Consider the following 9,460-nt stretch of genomic DNA (forward strand, 5'->3'; position numbering starts at 1 on the left):
ATCTGAGATGTCTGCAAAATGTGGCTTTGCACGGAGGTGGTGGTGTGGGTGCTGCCCTGTGCCCTGGCAGCACTCGGGGCTGGAGGGCACCCGAGGGCACTGCTGGGGACAGCCCCCAGCACCTAGGGGTAGGCACGGCCAGCGCTGGGCGCAGAGCATGGCTGGCGTGTCCTGCCAAGCAGCAGGCAGCAGATGGCAATGTCGCCCTGCTGGCGAGCAAGTGCCCGGCCAGGAGCAGCCAGATGGGCCCCGCAGGGAGGCCTGGGGGGCAGTGGGCAATTGCTGTGCTCTGTGCTGGGGGCATGGGTGCAGGCCCCTCTTTGCAGTGGGTCCAACTTCTTTTGCAGAGGCCCAAAAGCCACAGGGTGTCTGGCAGAGGTGCTCCTTGGCACCTGGCTTGCTCAGCTCAATGCTCAGTGCAGCTGCCCAGGCAGGAGAGACAAGTGAGGGGGGCAGGCAGGGACACCCCCTTTCTACCTGCTCTCCTCCCTCCCTGCCTGGTGCAGAGGCTGCTGTCAGCCTTCCCCAGGGCTGCCCGCACCAGTCTGATTGTAGTTTAAGTAGCTACAGGAGGTAAATAGCCCAGGGGCCTTTTTCCAGTCCTGTATGGTGAATTTTGACAGCTGGGGAAACTGAGGCAGGGAATCGGCCTGTGAACTGGTAGTGGAGACACCATGGAGCTGGTTTGTTTTCCTTTCCAGCAGCAGAGAGAAGCTGCTGCCACAGCTGGACTTGATAAAGGCCCACCTTGGCCCGGATGAGAGCCTCGGGGTGCCATACCTCCTCCTGGACTGACACAGCAGTGCCAGCAGGCATTGGTGGGTACAAGGGGCTAGGGCCTTGGTCGGCCAGGTCTCCTGCTCCCTGTGCCATGATTGCCGCCTCTTCCCAGCAAGCCTGGGGTGATGGAGGACCGGTCCCTTCCCCTCAGCCAGCGTGGCATGGACCGGCTGTGTCCCGGGGCTGTCTGGGAGCTGTGCCTTGGGGACTTTGCACGGCTACATGCTCTCAATCGGATGGGAGGAGAGCCAATGCTGGGTGTTTTCTTCCCCTTTTCTCGGAGCAGCTCTACTCCATCTTTTATCAGGCTGGGCTGCTGAGCTCAGGGAAATAGGAGCTGTTGGCCTGCTCCGTGGCAGGCTTTGCTCACTCTCTGCTCCCTGCGCTAGCAGCGTGCCCAGGGTCACATCCGCGGCACAGAAATGGGGCTGGTGACAGCCCTGCCTGGCGCAGCAGCAGCTTCCAGGGTCATTGCTGCCATTCTGCACTGCAGCTGGAGAATATTTTGCCATCAGCAGCCAAGGCACCCTGTCAGGTGCCAGCATGGGCCTGTGGGACAGGCCAGAAGATGTTAAAAAATAATCCGCAACAGGCTTTGCACTGCCCGAAGCTATACCCTGGGTTGCCTCTGCCTCCCCTTTGCACCTCTACAGGTGCCTGCAGTTGCTGGCTGTAGTCCCAGTTTGGAGAGAAACTATTCCTTGGGGTTTCCTTCCACTTCTGCATTGGCCTGGGGAGAGGGCACTGAATCCAGCTATCTGGGCTGTCCTCTGCTCCCCAAGGTGAGAGTGCTGCAAATCAGCACGGGCTAGTGCTAAAGCACGTATTTGCTTCCAGGCAAGCACTCCTGATTCAGCATTTCTGTTGCCAGTGCTTTATAGTGAGTGTGAGATAACAAGGAGACACTATGAGCACACAGGGTGCTGGTGATCCCAGCCGCGTTATCTCCTAATTAGGCACAATACAGCGATACGGGCTGTGCACTCTCAGCATGCTGAGGCCATACATGGTGGTTATCGAAAGGGTATGTGGGTCACAGAAACGGGCACAAGTCTGGAGTCTCCGTGTCACAGCCCTGAGCTGCATCCCCTGCATGAAGCATCTACCTGAAATGTGATGTTACTGTCATCTGTTAAACACCTGCCAGGCTCCACTCCAGAGGTGGCTGGATTTTGGAGGTAGGAGGAGCATCTTGGATTACTCTCCATCGCCCCTGCTGGCAAATGGGAAGGGAAAATGTAACCAAAAAAGGTGTGAAGCTCTGATCTGTGTATTTATTCCTGGCCATTTTGTTGGAGGTGAGTTCAGGTCTGAAGTGTGGGTGCACTAAGAGCCTGCTCACCTTATTGTGCTGGCACGGTTTCACTGTGCTGGCCCCATGTGAGGGAGGAGGGAGCCCACAGCCTTGTCCTAGCAGAGAGAGCTTCTGGGCTGTGGCCGTGGGGCTGAAGCCCCCAAACTGGTGCTGCAAGATTGGTGCCCCTTCTTGCAGTCCCGGGGCCATCCCAGAGCTGGGTCAGCACCTGCAGAACAGCCCTATCTCCAAACCATTGCTTGGCACCAGGGGATGAAATGCCATAGCAGATGAGACTTCGCAGCCAGGACTCCCCTTTCCTCACGTGGCCAGGGGAAAGGGGCACCTCTGGAAGGGAAATTTGGGTGGGGAATAAGAGGGGTCTTTGCATAAGGGACATGCAGAAAATAAGGTAGAGGGTGAGAGTCCCAAGCATGCAAGTGACTGTTCGTTGGGGAGACTGAGAATATGCCCTGACTTACTGCCATGCTGTGTCCCAGGCTGATACAGCCATGAAACTTTGCAAACAGTGTTCATGAGAGAGAAATCTGAATGAAAAGGTCCTGAGATAGGTGCCGGGTTTTCAAGACAGGCTCTGACTTGATGCCATGTGCAATTTCATGTGCTGCTCCCCACTGAAAGTGTCCTTTGGCATTACGGGGGGGGCAGTGCAAAAGGTCTGGCTTTTTCTTTTAGCCTTAGCTAAGACGTTTATCTTTGCTGGAGCATCACCAAGGTGGCTGGGGCATGGTGCGAATGCACAAAAGCAGTCTCTGCCCTAGAGGATGGTAAGGCAGTACATAGCCTGGGGCCAAAGGCAGGGAGACAGTGTACCTGGAGAGGGGGGATGCCAGTGCTAGAAAAGCCATGGCTAACGATGGGGAGGAAAAAATTATCAACCAAAAACTGAATTTATTGCATGTTAGTGGTAACCCTTCCCTCCAGTGGAGATAAGAAATGTGCAGTCTTTGCAGTTGGGAGAAGGAGCAAATTTCACTGCAGGATCAAGAGATGACTATCTCTCTGGAGGCTCCCTGCGTCACGTAAACCTGCTGCCAGTCACATTACTGCTGACATAAACCTCTATCAGGCTGCAGAAGCCACTAGGCCTTATCTCTTAAAGTGAATCTTGTTAACTGGGAGTGGACTTTGCTGCCTGTATCATGTTCTTTAAACATCCCTTTAGGTTCTTTTCACCCAGATGAATTGAAGAGGACTCGACAGGATGTTGGAAAAGAAAAACAAGGTACTTTCTTCCAACATGAGCAGCTCTGGGCTGTGGGTGTCCTGCTAGGACCCCATGGGTGCTGTTCCAGGAGCAGCCACAGGTGCCTCTGGTGGTCCAGGATATTGGGGACCCAGGTGGCTTGGGGCTGTGCTGGACTTTCTTGTGTTCTTAGCTACCCTGGCTTGTGAGCACCCGCAGGGCCAACCACCCTCTCAGCTCAGCAGAGCTCTGCTGACACCAGTTTGACACAGTCAAACCTGTTATAGGAGGGAATGCTCTTTCTGGGCTTTGAAACAGAAAGCTGCCCTCACTCTGCAGTTCCCCTGGCTGGTTTAGAAGAGCTATGCAGAGGCACTTGCATGCTTAGCGCACCTCAGCTGCTGGTCCACCAGGAATGGACTTGCAGCTAACACTCTTGGGCTAAAGCTAACCTCACATACAGTTCTGCAAGCAGGAGTTGCATCTTGGCTTGCAGAACATCACAAGGGACCTTTCTGCAGCTTTGATTAATTCATGTCCATCTTTGTGTTCCCAGGACAGCTTGTGAGCAGCTTCTGCAGCATGACCAGTAATTCTGACATCCTGGCAATGACAGCATCTCTGTTTCACACCCGATCTGTGCTGTTCTAGGTAAGGCTTTTCTCCTCTCTGGGACAGTTTGGACCACCAGCCTGTCCTCCCCATACACCTGCTTCCCTCCACTATTTCAGGATAAAGTGAAGACCATTCATTCCTCATCTGCCTGGTAAAGGGTGCCTCCAGGAAGGGGGAAAGGGAGCATTAGAATATCCCCCATTTTCGCTCTTTGTCCCTAATACTCTCTTTGCCTTCCCAGTTGGCTTGTCAGGCTGCTTTGCCCTTCTTGCTGGGCTGCCATCCTCCCCATCGCATGGGGAAGGAGAACACTGCTCAGTCCTGGCAGGATGTGCATGGCATAGAGAGCTGGGGGACTGTGGAGGAGTGTGAAGTTGTCCTGGTTCCTTCAGGTAATCATCCCCTGCAGGTATGGAGTTGGCTGATGGGACTGCTGGGCCTGTTCCACCAGCCCTGCTTTTCAAACAGCTGCTCAAAGAGCTGTGATTAATAGCAGCTTGTTAGCAGAGAGGAAGGTCTTTTCCCTGCCTTGCCTGTAAAGAACTGGCAGAGAGCACGGAGGCTGGAGCCAGAGGCTTGGCTGCCCGTTCAGAGGCTTGCAAAGCCGCCAAGCTCTGCATCCCACTCCTTCCGGCGTCTCCGTTGATGGCTGAATCAGCAGAGGGCACTGCATATCCGTGCTTGATCTGCCTGGGAGGGAGGAAAGGTCCCCTCCATTTGTCCAGCTCCAGGGCAGAGGGGACATGGTGAGCAACTGCCCTCTGGCCACCAGGCCTCTCCGCCAGCTCCTTGCCAAAGAGCCCCAGGCTGCAGGACAGCCTCCGTGATGGAAAGATTGGGGCTGATGAAGGCAGTCAGGAAGCCCTCAGGGAAATGAATGGCAAACTCAGATCAAACGGCAGGAAATCCACTCTCTGGCTGCGCAGAAGAGCCGCTCTGTGGAAGGCGCCAGTCCAGCTGGAGGTCATCCAAGAGAAACACGGAGACGCATTATGGGGCAGACTGGCCAACCAGCAGGACAGGCAAGAGCCTGGGGTTTGGGAGGGCGCTGCCGCAAAGGCAGTTTGGCTTTGTGCTTCACTGTGGTCACCACAGGCGGTGGGGAGGAACTGCCACCCTGCCAGCAGTGCGCAGGACGGTGCTCCCAACCATGCAGGGAGGGGAAGGAGCCTTTCTCACCACAGCCCGAGGCGGTCTGCCGGATTTAACTCTTTTGCTCAGAGTGGGACATTTGTCGGCCTGAGTGGCATCAGCACACTGCTGCTAGAGGCCAGTACAGGCCCCTTGTTCGTTAGTGGCTGCTCCTGGGCTCAGGTCCTGCGGTACTGTAGGAGGCTCTGTAAATGCTCCAAGACGTGAATGGATTTGGTGCTGCTTCCCATGCAATTGAAGGCTGACCCAGCATGAGCAAACGTTTGGGAATCGAGATGCCATTGCACTGCAGTATGTGCTGAGGTCCCAGCCAGGTTCGGTGCAGACCATGCCCTCCTTTGTGGCACGGGCTAGGACCCTGCCTTTGGAGATAGGCTCTTCCAAGGAGAATATTCATGCACAGACATATAGCCAAATGTCCCAAAGGGGGCCAGAGTGAGCAGGGAGATGGATGCTGCCTCCTGTACTGCTGGAGCACCCCAGGCTTTGGTGGAGTAACTGGTCCTCAGTGGAGGCCTCTTTGGTTAAAGAGACAGCAGTAAAGATCAAAGACTCATGGACTCTGGGATAGCATGTCCCGCTGGTTTTCACAGGGTGGGAAGTGAGTGTGATTGAGTTGTGGAGCATTTCCTCTCCAGTTCCTTTTCTGGTTGAAATCTGGGCTTATCTGAGAGCTCTTGCCCTTGAATAGTGGTTTAGCAGGACTTGGATGACCACCTCATAAACCCCTTCTTCTGGCTGGTTCCTGCAAGGTAGGGCAGGAAGTTAGAGCTGACAGTGATGAACCTTGAATGGAAGAGCAGGCTCAGGTGTCTCCAGGCTGTACCTGTGGCTTGAGCAAGCTAAAGGCTTTGCACAAATGTAAGCCAATATTTTTCTAGCTAGTAGTAATGGTTGCTCCTTAGGAACCTGTCTGGGCCTCGGAGTTCATTTCTTCACTGAAACTTTTATCAAGAGAGTGAAGGTAACTTTCTAGTCTTGCTGATATCTGTGAGAGAGAATCTGCTTGGAGGCTTTCCAACACGTGGCAGTTTCTGCTGTTGCCCTTTGACAGCACCAAAGATAAGATACATGAACCTCCTGCTCAAGGAAGTGCTCTCCTCTTCTTGCACAGGTTCAACAAGATTAGCATACAGCCTGCTGTTTCGTGACATGAGGCTCTGTCCCCAGAAGGACCTGGGTTTTCACACACATCCCTACTCACTCATGAACATCCTCTGACTCATTGCTCCTCACTCACTTCAGCCCTTTTTCCAAGCACTCTCTGTTTTTTCTTTCCAGTACTATTTCTTCACTCTTCACTTTGACCACCCAGATCCACAAGAATGAACAACCTACCTAAGAAAATCCTGCTCCTCACTGGTTGCCAGGAAGTTTCTAGCCACAGCTTCCTCAGAGCATCATGCAATGTGACTATCGGGGTCTGTTGTGTGAGTCCAGCCCCAGCAGAGAGAGCTGAGTCCACATGAGGCAGAGCCCGCACAAGACTGGAGTATCCTGGTGTTTGCAGTGCAGGAGGCATTGTCATCACAGCCTGGTACCCGATAGGCCTGGGTGCCTGCTGCATCACATAGGCTTGATGAAATATGCCCACATTCCTCATGCTCCCATATTGTCTGTGGACTTGCATCCCCTCTGCGTAAGGGATGGAGAGGGCGTAATCCATTCTCGACAGTTCCTGGAGTGGCATCTACAGTAGAAACAAGGGCTTGTGTGGAGGTGTCTGAGCTTTGCACAGGTGCAAGAAAACATGTGGGTGGGACAAGGTGTTCTGTGTTGACACTGCAAGCAAGAGTTTATCTAGATCTCACCCATGCCAGATAATGGGCTACCTGAACAACTAGCTGTTCCTCAGGAGGAGAGATGAGAAAGCTGAGCTAAATCCATGTTCCCTGGCAAAATAATGCCTGGAACATCAGCATGTATATACAGGACTACGAAGAAGCTGGAAACACCGCCAGCCTAGCTGTGAACAGCCTGGTGAACCTCCTGAGCCAGAAACTGCAGCTCAGCCAGCTGCCTCCTGGCAAGCATCAGATCCAAAGGCATGGTTGGGAGCACCATCCTGCGCACTGCTGGCAGGGTGGCAGTCCTCACCACCACCTGTGGTGACCACAGTGAAGCACAAAGCCAAACTGCTTTTGCGGCGGCACCCTCCCAAACCCCAGGCTCTTGCCTGTCCTGCTGGTGTGCCAGCCAGCATGGATGAGAGAGGAGGTGAACTCTGATGGACTTTGGACCATGTCCATCCTTTGGACTATCTACCTTTGTCCTCCAGGGCTCCTTCTGGGAGGGAGAGCCTGGCTTGCTGGCGGGAGGCAGATGTTTGTTTCAGAGGGTTTCTTCAGATGTAATATTGGGAAGAGTCCTTGGCTGTTGGGCTTGGAGGGATTGCAGAGTCCCTGGGCTGATGCATGCAGATGAGACTTCTGCTCACCACAGGCAACACCATGGTACAAGTGCTTTCAGAAACCAGTTGTGCTTTTTGCTGGAAACAGGTTGGGTCTGGGCTATTTTGTATCCACTGGTCCCCTTAGGAGACTGCCTCAGGGACCTTCCGTCTCAGTAGTTAGGAATCTTCTGCTAATTTCCAGCACAAATGTATTTGTGGCCGGCTTTTTACTCATTTGTTCTTGAGGCAGAGGACAGTGCTGGCACAAACAGCTCTTCTCCCTGCCTGTACTCTTCAATGTTGATTTGAAATAGTCTTTCTTTGGCCTTGGGTTTCAGAGGGATGCATTTCAAAACCAGAAATAAATGGTCTTGAAATATTTCCCACAATTTTGCAAGATCTTGACTGATAGCAAGATTAAAAGACAGATAACAACAAAATCAGCATTCAGGCTGGAACCACTATTGCTAAGTAGACAACCCAGTAAAGCCAGGACTTCTTGTTTACAATTGAACTCATGAATTTTTAGATATTAATGTATGAAGGATTGAGTAAACAACCATTGTGCCTCTAAGGAATGAGTCCCAGGCTGTCCTGAGCTGGAATACTTTGTACTTTCCTGATTGCCTTCCAAGAATTTCAAATTGCTTTGTAACAGAAAAACAAGCCTGCTTCATAAGATGTTTGTGAGGTTCTTGGGGCAGTATTAATTCCTTTGCACTGTGATGTGGCCAGTTTGGAGGCAGAACTCAGTGGCTGCTTACCGTGGGACACTGGACACCTAGGCATTCGTAGTAGGGTAGGGAATATCCCTGAAGAATGAACCAGACAGGTCAGAAGAGCTGGCCAGGATTTGTTAAAACTTTACTGTAGCACACAGGTCTATGAAGGGATGTGTTCGCAGGACAAATCATCCCTTGTGCTCTGGAGAGAACATGATATGCTCTCCAGAGAAGCTGTGCAAGCTATATTTTGTGCTGATGGGCTCCCCAGATTTACCTGGATGTTTATGAGCATGGTGGCCTTGATACCTGATGCTGTGCTGCCCTTTCAAGGTGCCCCTTATTTCTGTCTTTCCCATGTTGAGTGTGTGCAGGACAGTAACATCTTTTTGTGTTTTTGGATTGTTTCAACAGTGACCATCATGTTGACAAGAGCTCCTTCAACCAAGAATAACACTTGGGACAGGAGACCAGCATGCTTTCATGTCTCTGCCAGTCCTGGGCTGCGCCAGCGCCATTTGGCTAGTTTTTGCACTGGGATCCGAGAGCCGGAAATGAAGACTTCTTTCCATTAGCGTTGGTGGCTGAGGATTTCAGACAGGCTATGAAGCAAAAGGAGCTGAAGGCCCGCGGCTTTGCAGTGTTCCTCTTGGAGAAGCCGGGCAGTCGTACCTGAGATGTTTTGGACAGTGCCTTTGTAAACAAATGAGATGTGTCCCTTGCTACCTAGGTCAAGCTTGGGTTTGGTTTCCAGGCCAACAGCTTAGAGTTGTGGAAAGAGTCATGAATTCAGGTTACCAAACCATCTGCTGGCTGCATTTTAAAAAGCAATTAAAGCAAAATTGTTTCCAGCCCTTCTGGTTGCAAGATGTAGCCTAAGGAGAGATAGCCAAGCCAAGATTTGCCTGATTCTGCCACAGCTCCAAGTATGAATTACTTTGATACAATCCCTGTGCTGTGCATGCTGTATGGTTCAGAGTTCCTCAGGGAGCGTACAGGTGAACAGGGCTGCCATGCTATTAGCACAAAGGCCTGAAAGATGATAAAATGCAGGAAACTGGCACTTTGGTCTTTTTTTATTGCTTTTAATCAGAAATAGAGTAAAAATCTTTAGAGAAGTAAGAATCCTTTTCTGGGTAGAGTGTGTTGCCAAAGAGCAATGGATTGCAGTTCTAAGCAGTATTTACTGAAGCTGCTGATGCCATGGTCTGAGGACCTGCGTTGCTGGACAAGTGCAAGATCCACTCTGTCTGTGGAAGAGCCTGAGAGAGTTGGCATTAATGGCAGAAGGTGATGTT

At 52.2% G+C, this 9,460-nt stretch overlaps 1 long non-coding RNA gene across 1 annotated transcript; it reads left to right on the forward strand.

The window, feature by feature from the left end:
• Window positions 1–3,258: 3,258 nt before the first annotated feature.
• LOC135329103 (uncharacterized) lies at window positions 3,259–9,217 on the forward strand. The gene is made up of 3 exons (XR_010390320.1): window positions 3,259–3,320; window positions 3,838–3,932; window positions 8,577–9,217. It is a non-coding gene; the product is annotated as an uncharacterized LOC135329103 (long non-coding RNA).
• The last annotated feature ends 243 nt before the right edge of the window (window positions 9,218–9,460 follow it).

The sequence above is a fragment of the Dromaius novaehollandiae genome, chromosome 8 (assembly GCF_036370855.1).
Source record: "Dromaius novaehollandiae isolate bDroNov1 chromosome 8, bDroNov1.hap1, whole genome shotgun sequence".
Lineage (NCBI taxonomy): Eukaryota > Metazoa > Chordata > Aves > Casuariiformes > Dromaiidae > Dromaius > Dromaius novaehollandiae.